This window comes from Microcaecilia unicolor, chromosome 9 (genome assembly GCF_901765095.1).
Source record: "Microcaecilia unicolor chromosome 9, aMicUni1.1, whole genome shotgun sequence".
Lineage (NCBI taxonomy): Eukaryota > Metazoa > Chordata > Amphibia > Gymnophiona > Siphonopidae > Microcaecilia > Microcaecilia unicolor.
In genome coordinates this window covers 74,078,632-74,092,906 of record NC_044039.1, presented here as the reverse complement: position 1 = coordinate 74,092,906, position 14,275 = coordinate 74,078,632, and the positions used below count along the sequence as shown (strand labels likewise).

The 14,275-nt window shown below is 49.2% G+C and overlaps 1 protein-coding gene across 1 annotated transcript in view; it reads right to left on the bottom strand.

Annotated features, from left to right (window-relative positions):
* Nucleotides 1-14,275, bottom strand: part of PHF21B (PHD finger protein 21B) — a 559,570-nt gene that overhangs the window by 436,422 nt on the left and 108,873 nt on the right. The gene's annotated exons all lie outside the window — the stretch shown is intronic.

Genomic DNA, 14,275 nt, shown 5'->3' with positions numbered 1-14,275 from the left:
TGGAGATATTACTGTCATTCCATTTTGTCTTGTTATATTGTGAAAAATTTCAAAATAAAAAGTTAAATAAAAAAAGGAATTGGTTACTGGAAAGAAAACAGAGGATAGGGTTAAAAGGTCATTTCTCTCAATGGAGGAGGGTGGAGTGCCACAGGGATCTGTATTGGGACGGTGCTATTTAACATATTTATAAATGATATGGAAATCAGAATGAGTGAGGTGATTAAATTTGCAGATGATACAAAACTATTCAAAGTTGTTAAAACACATGTGGACTGTGAAATATTGCAGGAAGACCTTAGGAAATTGGAAGACTGAATATCCAAATGGCAGACAAAATTTAATGTGGACAAATGCAAGGTGATGCAATTGGAAAGAATAATCTGAATCATAGTTACCTGATGCTAGGGTCCACCTTGATGGTCAGCACTCAAGAAAAAGATCTAGGTGTCGTTGTAGATAATACACTGAAATCTTCTGCTCAGTGTACGGCGGTGGCCAGAAAAAGCAAACAGGATGCTAGGAATTATTAGGAAAGGGATGGTGAATAAGACCCAAAATACTATAATGCCTTTGTATCATTCCATGGTGTGACCACAGCTTAAGTACTGCATTCAGTTCTAGTCGCTGTATCTCAAAAAAGATAATAGTAGAATTAAAAAAGGTTCAAAGAAGAGTGACCAAAATTATAAAGGGGATGGAACACCACTTGTATGAGGAAAGGCTAAAGAGGTTAGGGCTCTTTAGCTTGGAAAAGAGACGGATGAGGGGAAATATGATTGAGGTCTACAAAATCCTGAGTGATGTAGAATGAGTAGAAGTAAACCAATTTTTTACTCATTCCAAAAAGTACAAAGATTAGGAGACACTCAAAAAAGTTACATGGAAATACTTTTAAAACAAATAGAAAGAAATATTTTTTTCACTCAACGGATAGTTAAGCTCTGGAACTCTTTGCCAGAGGATGGGTTTAAAAAAGGTTTGAACAAATTCCTGGAGGAAATTTCATGTTTATATATTTATTTAGATTTTGCTCACACCTTTTTCAGTAGTAGTTCAAGGTGAGTTACATTCAGGTACTCTGGATATTTATCTGTCCCAGGAGGGCTCACAATCTAAGTTTGTGCCTGAGGTAAGTGACTTGCCCAAGATCACAAGGAGCAGCAGTGGGATTTGAACCAGCCACCTCTGGATTGCAAGACCAGTGTTCTAAACACTAGGCCACTCCTCTACTCCACCCATAGTCTAAAATTGAGACAGACATGGGGAAACAACTGCTTGCTCCAGGATTGGTAGCATGGAATGTTGCTGCTAATTGGGTTTCTGCCAGGTACTTGTGGCCTGGCTTGGCTACTGTTTGGAAAACAGGATACTGGGCTAGAAGACCATTGGTCTGACCTAGTATGGCTACTCTTATGTTCTTATGACCCTGCTAGACAATATGAGGCCTGAAGCAACTACTAACCTGCTGGCATTGACCTAATTGATTCCATGGAATTACTATTTCTGCCCCATGTTTTTTTTTACTTTTTACCTTGCTGGATAATATCCAGCCATCACTAACTGCTGGTATTGGGAAAGCTGGTTTGGAATTATTTTTAGCTTGATACCAATTACTATCCTAGGATCTGTGGTGTCACCAACCAGAACTGGACAAAAGAAATCAGCTAGGCATGCTTCTACTGTGATGCCATCTTAAACCAGGGGTATCCAAACTTGGCCCTCACCAGGTTAGGTTTTCAGGATTTCCACAATGAATATGCATGAGATCTATTTGCATACAATGGAGGCAGTACATGCAATAGATCCCATGCATATTCATTGGGGAAATCCTAAAATCCCAACTTGATTGCGGTCCTTGAGGACCAAGGTTGAACACCCTGAAATTAATTGCCCAATGCCAAAAATGGATGTCCATATTTCTATCATCTCACACTTTATTTTAACTTGCTGTTTACATCACACTGTTCCATAACAAGCAACTACTATAATACCATACAAACAAATGTAAAGTCTGCAATCCTGCGACAGTTATAGTCTTGAAGAAAAAGAAAAGCTAATTAAAAGTAAAGCAAATCTGCTGAGATGGGCAGTGATTATTTGATAATTGTACCCTGCACTATGGGAAATATTCAGATATTTCTCATTGACTAATCAATATCAACAATATATAGAGAAGTAGCAGGCAGTATATATGAAAACATCCTCAACAGAAGGTTGATTTAGAAATCAGTTGGATTTTAAGAAAGAACAAGCAATTTCAGGGACTTAACAGGATGATGACTAAATGTAAAGGCCACCTAAAAAAAAACAACATTTTTCTAATAGGCAGAAATCTTCTACACACTAGAAGAGAGAACCAGTGAAAGCAGCAGGGCTTTTTTTGTGCTGGTATGCGCTGGTATGGCATACCGGCACCTTTTTTTCAGTCCCCCAAACAGCTGTTTTGAAAAAATGGCACCTATGCACCTCGTGACAATAAATATATATATTTTTGCTCTCTTTCTCCCGATTCTTACTGTTTTCCAGTCTCTTTTGCCCGTCTCTCCTGTCCGCGTGGTCACTTTTTACTTCCCTGAAGCCTTCTCCCTCCTGCGCAGCACTGCACCGGCGATTCTCAGTCAGCCTTCTGCCAGTGTCGGGGCCTCTCCTCAGGTGCGTCCCACCTCTGCGGAAAACAGGAAGTTGCAATAGAGTAGGCGGGACGCGTCTGAGAAGAGGCCCCGATGCTGGCAGAAGGCTAACTGGGAATCACCGGTGCTGCGATGCGCAGGAGGGAGGATGCTTCAGGGAAGTAAAAAGTGACCACCTGGACGGGAGAGACAAGCAGAAGAGAAGGTGAAAGAGGCAACGCTCGGGGGGGGGGGGGGGGGCTGGAGAAGGGAGAAAGCTGCTCGGGGGGGGGAGGGGCTTGAGAAGGGAGAAAGCTGCTCGGGAGGGGGCTGGAGAAGGAAGAAAGCGGCCCGGGGGGGGGGGGGGAGGTTGGAGAAGGGAGAAAGTGGCGGGGTGGGGTGGGGGGCTGGAGAAGGGAGAAAGCTGCCCAGGGAGGTTTAATTGACCGGAGTGGAAGTGAGCCTATCTAGTCCACTTTAACAAGGGAGCCAATTTGGGTAATCTGGCTCCACCTCCCCCCCCCCCAGCTGTCGTTGCCGTTCAGTTTAAAGCAAGCAAACTTATGATCTGCTGCATACACGTCGTTATTTATTGCTGGTCCATCTGTAACATGGATGGGAGGGCAGGGGAGAGGGAAGACATGCTGGACATGGATGGGAGGAGAGAGCAGGGGAGAATCGCTGGACATGGGTGGGAGGAGAGGGCAGGGGAGAGAGGAGAATTGCTGGACATGGATGGGAGGAGACGGCAGGGTAGAGAGGAGACGGCAGGGTAGAGAAGAGACATACTGGACATGAATGGGAGGTGAGGGCAGGGGAGAGTGGAGAATCGCTGGACATGGATGGGAGGAGAGGGCAGGGGAGAGAGGAGACATACTGGACATGAATGGGAGGGGAGGTCAGGGAAGAGAGATTCGCTGGACATGGATGAAAGGGGAGGGAAGGGGAGAGAGGAGAATCGCTGGACATGGATGGTAGGGGAGGACAGGGGACAGAGGAGAATCGCTGGACATGGATGGAGGGGAGGGAAGACAGGAAGGAGATGCACATGAATGGGAGGGCAGGGAAGAGAGGAGAAATGCTGGAAATGGATGGAGAGGAGAGCAGGAGACATGGATGGATGGAGGGGTTTGGGGGAAGAAAGGAGAAATGCTGGACTTGGATGGAGGAGAGGAGAGAGAGAATTATTGCTTTATATGAATACAGGGGAGGGAAGAGAGGAGAAGTGTTGGACATGGATGGGGGGGAGGAAAGAAAAAAGAAGAAGATGCACATGGATGGAGATGAGGGGAAGGGAAGAGAGGAGAAAAACTGCATATGGATGGAGATGAGGGAAAGAGAAGATAGGAGAAAAACTGCACATGGATGGAGAAAATAGGCAAAAGCTAGATCCACGTTATACCTCCTCCAGTCAATTCCACAGAGGAGGACACAGCTTTTACTTATGGATGTAGGGCAAGAAATGAAGACGAAAGGAGGAAAGTAAAGAAATAAATGGAAAGGAAGCCCTGGAAACGGAGTTAAGAAAACAGATAGAGAGCAGCAGAATCAGAGACTGGGACCAATATGGATAGAAAAACAAAGTCACCAGACAACAAAGGTAGAAAAAAATCATGTTATTTTCATTTTAGTGTTTGGAATATGTCCAATCTGAGAATTTACATCTGCTGTCTTATTTTGCACTGGGTATACTGGAGCAGCTTACAGAAATGATTTATAATGAAAAGAAATCACATTATTTTTTTCCCCTAAACTAGTATAATATTTTCAACTAGTAAAAAAGGCCCATTTCTGACACAAATGAAACGGGCGCTAGCAAGGTTTTCCTCGCAGTGTGTATGTTTGAGAGAGTGTATGTGAGAGTGACTGTATGTGAGAGAGAGAGTGAATGTGCGAGTGTGTGTGTGTGAGAGAGAGAGAGAGTGAGTTTGGGTGCGAGTGTGTCTGTGAGGGAGAGTGTGTGCAAGTGCGTATGTGAGAGACAGTGTGAAAGAGAGAGTGTGTTTCACACAGATACAGTGTGTGCGAGAGAGAGAGTGTGTGTGAGACACAAACTCTCTGTGAGACTGAGTGTATGAGACCAAGAGAGTGTGTGTGACTGTGTGACACAGTGTGAGACAGAGTGTGTGAGAGATAGTGTGTGAGAGTGAGAGAGAGAAAGAAAGACATTGACTGTGAGAGAGATAGAGTGTGTGAGAGAGAGAGTGTGTGTGTGACAGAGATACCCCCCTCTCTGGTGTCAGGCCCCCCCCTCCCTCCCTCTCTCTGGTGTCAGGCCCCCCCTCTCTCTCTCTGGTGTCTGAGCGTTACTGTGCAGGTCGCTGAGCTCTGGCTGTGCTTCAAGGAACTGACCAATCCCATTTAATAGAATGCACCTCCAACATTCTGAAGCCGAGAAACCTCGTGTGGTTGGTCACTTCTGCTTGTGACGAACCCGGAACTACGTGATGTCAATTCAGGAGATGGATACAGAGAGCAGGAATGCCTCAGCCATGCAGTCAGCTTCAGAATGTTGGAGGTGCATTTTATTATATAGGATGATGTCTGTTTATATGCACCATGGCTGGTGTAAGGGGTGTGGCTAATGTGGGTGTGGCTATCATAGGGGTGGAGCCATATGTGGTGACCCCACCCATGAGTACAGGCACCTTTTTTTTCTACAAAAAAAGCACTGGGAAGCAGTGAGTGTCCTTGGTGGGAAGGATGTTGGTTCTTGAGAAAGTGTAGAAATGTAAGAGGAATGGGGAAAAGTGTGAGGGTCTGCAGCAGGCTCAGAAACTTTTACATGACAGTGGGTTGAGCTGGTTAGAGGAGGGGGCACTAACTGAATGAGCACCTGAAGAGCAGCACAGTACCAGAAAAGAGAGAAACAGAATCTGTCTGTTGAAAAGTGAGAGTATATGTGCATCTTAAGAACAAGAGTGTATATCTGAAGAATGAAAGTGTGCCTATATCTGAAGAGCAAGAGCACATGTGTGTATTTTATTTTTGTTCACACGTAGCTCAAGGTGAGTTATATTGGGTACTTCTCTGTCCCTGGAGGGCTCATAATTTAATTTTGTATCTGAGATAATGGAAGGTTAAGTGACTTGCCCAAGATCAGAAGGAGCAGCTGTAGGATTTGAACCAGCCACCTTTGGATGTCAAGAGTGGTGTTCTAACCACTAGGCTACTCCTCCACATGCTTGTGACTAAAGAGTGAGAATGCATGCACAATGGAGTGCATGTATGAAGAGCAAGAGGTGTATGGGTTTGTGTGTGTTCACCAGTCTGAAGAGTGACAGTGCATACATGTGTACATGTTTCTGTGTCTCCAGTTGGGACACTCACATATTGTTTTCATTTAAAAATTTGTGCTGGCGTGGAGAAGTTCACTGGTATAAATGTACCTGGGAAAATCCCTTTAGAAACTGTCCTACTAATACTGCTTCCACTCTATTTATATCCTGTCAGGAGCACCACATAAGTTAAATACCATTTTCCTTTGATTCTTCCATTTGAGAAGTTTTTTCACACCTAAAACTTTGTAAATGTATACCTTAGACATATCACTCAATACTATTTGGGGCAGCCCACCTTTGGCATCTCTGATTTGTACCAGAGGCAAAAGAGGGTTACAATGGCTTGCTCATATTGCTCCAGTGCTGCCAAGTTATCCATTTCCAGAAGGGACACTTTTTTGGCCAATCCTGTTTTTGAACTTACATCCCAATTCAGTGTGCTATTTGACATCCCTGATTGTATTGATTGAGATAATTCACCAGAATAGAGTTGTCAGAAACTCAGAATTAGCCTAAAATCTCTCTTTTGGAATTGAGTGATTTGACAGTTCTCCAGCTCTAACCATTAAGCTACACCATTTGAAGCATGTACTTGCCTAGTCTCCATACTCACTCACAACCTATTTCCTCCAATATTCAGCCAGCAGCAGTCAATGTTTTTTTTAAACACTGACCGTCGCTGGCTAAATTATCCCCCGGTATTCAGTGCTGGGCCAAGTCTGGATACCAGCACTGAATATCGGGGGATAATTTTGGGCAGCCTGGCCACCTGGAGTTTAAACGGGCCTGGCTAATATTCAGTCAGGTCCGCATAAGGCAGTTATTGTGGCCCCAGTTGAATACTGGGCCGAGATACACATAACTTTAAAAAGAACAAATTCCTAGGAGCCCCCTCCTACCCCCCGACAATGTCCCCTTCACCTCACTCCCGCCCCAAGCCCACACAAGAAAGCCTACTGCGAGCTGCTGTGAGAGGTCGCAGCACCCATTTTAGAATGGACAATCCAGTTTCTTTTATAGAAAATTGGAAGCAATTGATGGTTTCTTATAATCCTACTTGGGCAGACATGAATAATCTCCTCAATACCTTGTTTGTTAATAAATCAGATTACATTAAAATAACAAATAATGAGGAAACAAATACTAAATGCCCCACTGAGGATCCTGTTGAGGATTACACAAACTCAGAAGAAGTTAATGATTATATTAATCAAAGAAATAAATTGACAGCAAGCTTAGAGAAATTCTGTGCACCCAGAGTAGATTGGCCAAAACTGATATCTCTGAGGCAGGAGAAAGGAGAAGATGTTACAACCTTCCATACTCGGTGTGTTAAATCTTTTCCCCGTTTTTCTGGCCTTCCTGATGATGGAACTGGGAAAGGAATGGTTGCTATGTTTGTAAATGGCCTTTTACCACCTATAAAAGATATGTTAGAGAATGCAGTCCTCGACTGGCCAGCTAAAGATTTCAGTGCTATTTTGGTAGCTGCCAGACAGTGTGAGTGAAGAATCAAAGAAAAGGAAGATCAGGAAAAGCAAAAGAAGGAAAACCAGAAACAAAGATTGTTGAACTTACAAATTTCTTCCTTAGCATGGGCAGCTAGGAAACAGGGTAGTGGAAGAGGGGAGATCACAAGTATAGAAATCCAGGATATGGGAGTGGTAAAGTAATCTGTTATCAGTGTGGACAGTCAGGACATTTCAAACGTGAGTGTCTGTATAGACCACGGCAGGTGAACCGAGCCGCTTCCCCTCTGCATCCCCCTCCGCCACATCCTCTCCCCAATCAAAACTTAAATCCCACAGCCCACCAGCCCTGGCCTAAACCACCTCTAGCTGCTTATTACTCCAATGACATAAATATTGACTTTGCAGAGGACTGACTAGGCCAGGAGGCCCCGGTCCTTATGAATCTCCAACTCCAGGGCCGTGCCGATGCGGTAAGCGAGGTAAGCGCCGCAGGGGGGCGCCCACCTCTGGAGGGCGCCGCCGCGGTGCTTACCCTCGCCCCGCGCCGCAAAGGCCTTTAAATCTTTTACCTGGGTCGCAGCAGTGTCAGTGAAAGCGCTGCCGACCAGCAAGGGCGGGGCGGTGGGGGCGGTCCGCCCCGAGTGTCATCAGAAAGGGGGGTGCCGCCGCTCCCGCTGCTCTTCTTCCTGGCAGCCCCTCCCCCGCACCAGCCCTTTAAAAATAAATTGCCGACGCGAATAGCGAGCGCAGCACCTCGTGTGCAAGTAAAAGAAGCGGATCCGATCATCTCATTGGGCCTTCCCTCACTGTCCCGCCCTCCTCTGACGCAACTTCCTATTTCCTCTGGGGCGGGACAGTGAAGGAAGGCCCAATGAGATGATCGGATCCGCTTCTTTTACTTGCACACGAGGTGCTGCGCTCCCTATCGCGTCGGCAATTTATTTTTAAAGACCGGGTGGCAGGGAGAAGACGAGGCAGGGTGAGGGTGGGGGACAGATGGGGTGAAGGTGGGGGGGACTCGGATAGCAGAAGGGACTGGGTGGGAGACAGATGGGGTGAGGGTGGGGGGCACTTGGATAGCAGAAGGGACTGGGTGGGAGCCAGATGGGGTGAGGGGGACTCGGATGGGCAGAAGGGACTGGGTGGGAGACAGATGGGGTGAGGGTGGGGGGGCACATGGATAGCAGAAGGGACTGGGTGGGAGACAGATGGGGTGAGGGGGACTCGGATGGGCAGAAGGGACTGGGTGGGAGACAGATGGGGTGAGGGTGGGGGGCACTTGGATAGCAGAAGGGACTGGGTGGGAGACAGGTGAGGGGGACTCGGATGGGCAGAAGGGACTGGGTGGGAGACAGGGTGAGGGTGGGGGGCACTTGGATAGCAGAAGGGACTGGGTGGGAGCCAGATGGGGTGAGGGGGACTCGGATGGGCAGAAGGGACTGGGTGGGAGACAGATGGGGTGAGGGTGGGGGTGCACATGGATAGCAGAAGGGACTGGGTGGGAGACAAATGGGGTGAGGGTGGGGGCACTTGGATAGCAGAAGGGACTGGGTGGGAGACAGATGGAGTGAGGGGGACTCGGATGGGCAGAAGGGACTGGGTGGGAGACAGATGGGGTGAGGGGGACTCGGATGGGCAGAAGGGACTGGGTGGGAGACAGATGGGGTGAGGGTGGGGGCACTTGGATAGCAGAAGGGACTGGGTGGGAGCCAGATGGGGTGAGGGGGACTCGGATGGGCAGAAGGGACTGGGTGGGAGACAGATGGGGTGAGGGTGGGGGGGCACATGGATAGCAGAAGGGACTGGGTGGGAGACAGATGGGGTGAGGGGGACTCGGATGGGCAGAAGGGACTGGGTGGGAGACAGATGGGGTGAGGGTGGGGGGCACTTGGATAGCAGAAGGGACTGGGTGGGAGACAGATGAGGTGAGGGGGACTCGGATGGGCTGAAGGGACTGGGTGGGAGACAGGGTGAGGGTGGGGGGCACTTGGATAGCAGAAGGGACTGGGTGGGAGCCAGATGGGGTGAGGGGGACTCGGATGGGCAGAAGGGACTGGGTGGGAGACAGATGGGGTGAGGGTGGGGGGGGCACATGGATAGCAGAAGGGACTGGGTGGGAGACAAATGGGGTGAGGGTGGGGGCACTTGGATAGCAGAAGGGACTGGGTGGGAGACAGATGGGGTGAGGGGGACGGATGGGCAGAAGGGACTGGGTGGGAGACAGATGGGGTGAGGGTGGGGGCACTTGGATAGCAGAAGGGACTGGGTGGGAGACAGATGGGGTGAGGGGGACTTGGATGGGCAGAAGGGACTGGGTGGGAGACAGATGGGGTGAGGGTGGGGGGCACTTGGATAGCAGAAGGGACTGGATGGGAGACAGATGAGGTGAGGGGGACTCGGATGGGCTGAAGGGACTGGGTGGGAGACAGGGTGAGGGTGGGGGGCACTTGGATAGCAGAAGGGACTGGGTGGGAGCCAGAGGGGGTGAGGGGGACTCGGATGGGCAGAAGGGACTGGGTGGGAGACAGGGTGAGGGTGGGGGGCACTTGGATAGCAGAAGGGACTGGGTGGGAGACAGATGGGGTGAGGGGGACTCGGATGGGCAGAAGGGACTGGGTGGGAGACAGATGGGGTGAGGGTGGGGGCACTTGGATAGCAGAAGGGACTGGGTGGGAGACAGATGGGGTGAGGGTGGGGGCACTTGGATAGCAGAAGGGACTGGGTGGGAGCCAGATGGGGTGAGGGGGACTCGGATGGGCAGAAGGGACTGGGTCGGAGACAGATGGGAGAAGGGGCATGGATCTGGAACTGGGGTCTGAAAAGTGAGCAGGAGGGAGAATGGGGTCATGCCTGGGGCAGGGGTGGATGGGAGAATCAATGGATCTGGAACTAGGGGCAGCCGCAGGTGGGAACTGGGAGCTGAAAAGAGGGGGCATTGAGAGAGGGGGGATAGATCCTGGATGGAATGGGGAGTGAGAGGGAGGGCAGACCCTGAATGGATGGGAGGGGGAAAGAGAGAGGGCAAATGGTGAATCGAAGGAGCAGAGAGAAAGGGCAGACAGTGGATAGAAGGGAGTGAAAGAGCAGACAGTGGATGGAAGGGGCAGAGATAGAGGGCAAATGCTGGAGGGAAAGGAGAGAGAGAGGGCAGATGGTGGATGGAAGGGGGAGAGAGAGATGGCAGACTGGGGCAGATGGTGGATGGAAGGGGCAGAAATAGAGGGCAGATGTGGATGGAAGGCACATTAGAGAGGGCAGACACTGGATGGCAGAGAGAGAGCGAAGACAGATGCTGGATGGAAGGAAGACGGTGAAAAGAAGATGAGGAAAGCAGAAACCAAAGACAACAAACTGTAAATATATATTTTTATTATTTTGCTTTAGGATATAGTATTTTAGCTGTGTTAATAAATGTTTATAAATAGAACATGTAAATAAGGTAATCTTTTTATTGGACTAATTTTAATACATTTTGACTTAACTTTCAGAGAACAAAACCCCCTTCCTCAGATCAGGATAGGATACTGTAACAGCACTATACTGTATTGACCTGAGGAAGGAGATTTTGGCCTCTGGAAGTTAAATGTATTAGTCCAATAAAATGGTATTATTTTATTTTCTGTATTTGTTTTATTTCTATTTGTTAATTTGTAAAGTGGTGATTGGTATTTGTTAGTTTTTTCAAATTTACATCTGCTGTCTTTATATTTTGCACAGTACTAGGAGACTTTTTTGTTTCTTTGGCGTTGCATTGTATGCAGAGTCTGGCATCGGGGGTTCAGTTTAATTTTTGTCTAAATAGAAAGTTTATGATTACTTATTCTATAGTGGATTAGGGTGTATCTGTGTTTGTGAAAAAGACATGGCTTTCAGTTGGCATTGACTGTGCAGGATCGACGATCTGTACTATTCTGTCTGGTTTCGTTTTACAATAGGTGAATTGATGTTCTAGTGCTCACTGTAGTGCTTAAGATGCTTTCCTTTTCCTTGTGTGACTCATAGAAACGACTGCTTGTGGTATGGTAAAATTGCTCTATAGGTCGTGTTTTGTATTCTCGGTATGCCTAGTACTGGATTTGGGGGGGGGGGGGGGGGGGGGTGTTAAAAAAAATGACCGGCCCCGGGTGTCAACTACCCTAGCTACGCCACTGCTGCCGACGTCTCCCTTCCCTTGCACTCGTTGGTTCCCTCAGTGTCCCGCCTTCTTCTGACGTCAGAAGAAGGCGGACACTGAGGGAACAAAGAGCGCAAAGGGAAGGGAGACGTCGGCAGCGCTCCGCTTTCACTGACGCTGCTGCGACCGGAAGTAAAAGATTTAAAGGCCCCAGGGCGCGGAGGGAAGGGCAGAGAGGCATGGATGGGAGGGCAGAGAGGCATCGATGGGAGGGCAGGGCCCAGGGAGAGGACAAATTGCTGGAAGGGGAGGGGAGAGAGGATTGCTGGCTATGGATGGAGGAGGGAAGGGCAGAGAGGGACAAGGATGGACATGGGGGCCCAGGGAGAGGACAAATTGCTGGAAATGGAGGGGAGGGGAGAGAGGAGGATTGCTGGCTATGGATGGAGGAGGGAAGGGCAGAGAGGGACAAGAATGGACATGGATGAGAGGGCAGGACCCAGGGAGAGAGGAGAAATTGCTGGAAATGGATATAGAGCAAGAAATGAAGAAGAAAGGAGAAAAGTAAAGAAATAAATGGAAAGGAAGCCCTGGAAATGGAGTTAAGAGGACAGATAGCAGCAGAAAGCGAATGCTACATACCTGTAGAAGGTATTCTCCGAGGACAGCAGGCTGATTGTTCTCACTGATGGGTGACGTCCTCGGCAGCCCCTCCAATCGGAATCTTCCTAGCAAAGTCCTTTGCTAGTCCTCGCGCGGCCGTCTTCCCGCCCGAAACCGGCTCGAGCCGGCCAGTCCAGTATGTAGCAAGACAATACACTTCAAGGGAAGACACAACTCCAAAGGGGAGGCGGGCGGGTTTGTGAGAACAATCAGCCTGCTGTCCTCGGAGAATACCTTCTACAGGTATGTAGCATTCGCTTTCTCCGAGGACAAGCAGGCTGCTTGTTCTCACTGATGGGGTATCCCTAGCCCCCAGGCTCACTCAAAACAACAACCAAGGTCAATTGGGCCTCGCAACGGCGAGGACATAACTGAGATTGACCTAAAAAATTTACCAACTAACTGAGAGTGCAGCCTGGAACAGAACAAACAGGGCCCTCGGGGGGTGGAGTTGGATCCTAAAGCCCAAACAGGTTCTGAAGAACTGACTGCCCGAACCGACTGTCGCGTCGGGTATCCTGCTGCAGGCAGTAATGAGATGTGAATGTGTGGACAGATGACCACGTCGCAGCTTTGCAAATTTCCTCCATGGTGGCTGACTTCAAGTGGGCTACCGACGCAGCCATGGCTCTAACATTATGAGCCGTGACATGACCCTCAAGAGCCAGCCCAGCCTGGGCGTAAGTGAAGGAAATGCAATCTGCTAGCCAATTGGATATGGTGCGTTTCCCTACAGCCACTCCCCTCTTGTTGGGATCAAAAGAAACAAACAATTGGGCGGACTGTCTGTGGGGCTGTGTCCGCTCCAGATAGAAGGCCAATGCTCTCTTGCAGTCCAATGTGTGCAGCTGACGTTCAGCAGGGCAGGAATGAGGACGGGGAAAAAATGTTGGCAAGACAATTGACTGGTTCAGATGGAACTCCGACACAACCTTCGGCAGAAACTTAGGGTGAGTGCGGAGGACTACTCTGTTATGATGAAATTTGGTGTAAGGGGCCTGGGCTACCAGGGCCTGAAGCTCACTGACTCTACGAGCTGAAGTAACTGCCACCAAGAAAATGACCTTCCAGGTCAAGTACTTCAGATGGCAGGAATTCAGTGGCTCAAAAGGAGGTTTCATCAGCTGGGTGAGAACGACATTGAGATCCCATGACACTGTAGGAGGCTTGACAGGGGGCTTTGACAAAAGCAAACCTCTCATGAAGCGAACAACTAAAGGCTGTCCTGAGATCGGCTTACCTTCCACACGGTAATGGTATGCACTGATTGCACTAAGGTGAACCCTTACAGAGTTGGTCTTGAGACCAGACTCAGACAAGTGCAGAAGGTATTCAAGCAGGGTCTGTGCAGGACAAGAGCGAGGATCTAGGGCCTTGCTGTCACACCAGACGGCAAACCTCCTCCATTGAAAGAAGTAACTCCTCTTAGTGGAATCTTTCCTGGAAGCAAGCAAGATGCGGGAGACACCCTCTGACAGACCCAAAGAGGCAAAGTCTACGCCCTCAACATCCAGGCCGTGAGAGCCAGAGACTGGAGGTTGGGATGCAGAAGCGCCCCTTCGTCCTGTGTGATGAGGGTCGGGAAACACTCCAATCTCCACGGTTCTTCGGAGGACAACTCCAGAAGAAGGGGGAACCAGATCTGACGCGGCCAAAAGGGAGCAATCAGAATCATGGTGCCTCGGTCTTGCTTGAGTTTCAACAAAGTCTTCCCCACCAGAGGTATGGGAGGATAAGCATACAGCAGACCCTCCCCCCAGTCCAGGAGGAAGGCATCCGATGCCAGCCTGCTGTGGGCCTGAAGCCTGGAACAGAACTGAGGGACTTTGTGGTTCACTCGAGATGCGAAGAGATCCACCAGGGGGGTGCCCCACGCCTGGAAGATCTGTCGCACTACTTTGGAACTGAGCGACCATTCGTGAGGTTGCATGATCCTGCTCAATCTGTCGGCCAGACTGTTGTTTACGCCTGCCAGGTATGTGGCTTGGAGCACCATGCCGAGACGGCGAGCCCAGAGCCACATGCTGACGGCTTCCTGACACAGGGGGTGAGATCCGGTGCCCCCCTGCTTGTTGACATAGTACATGGCAACCTGGTTGTCTGTCTGAATTTGGATAATTTGGTGGGACAGCC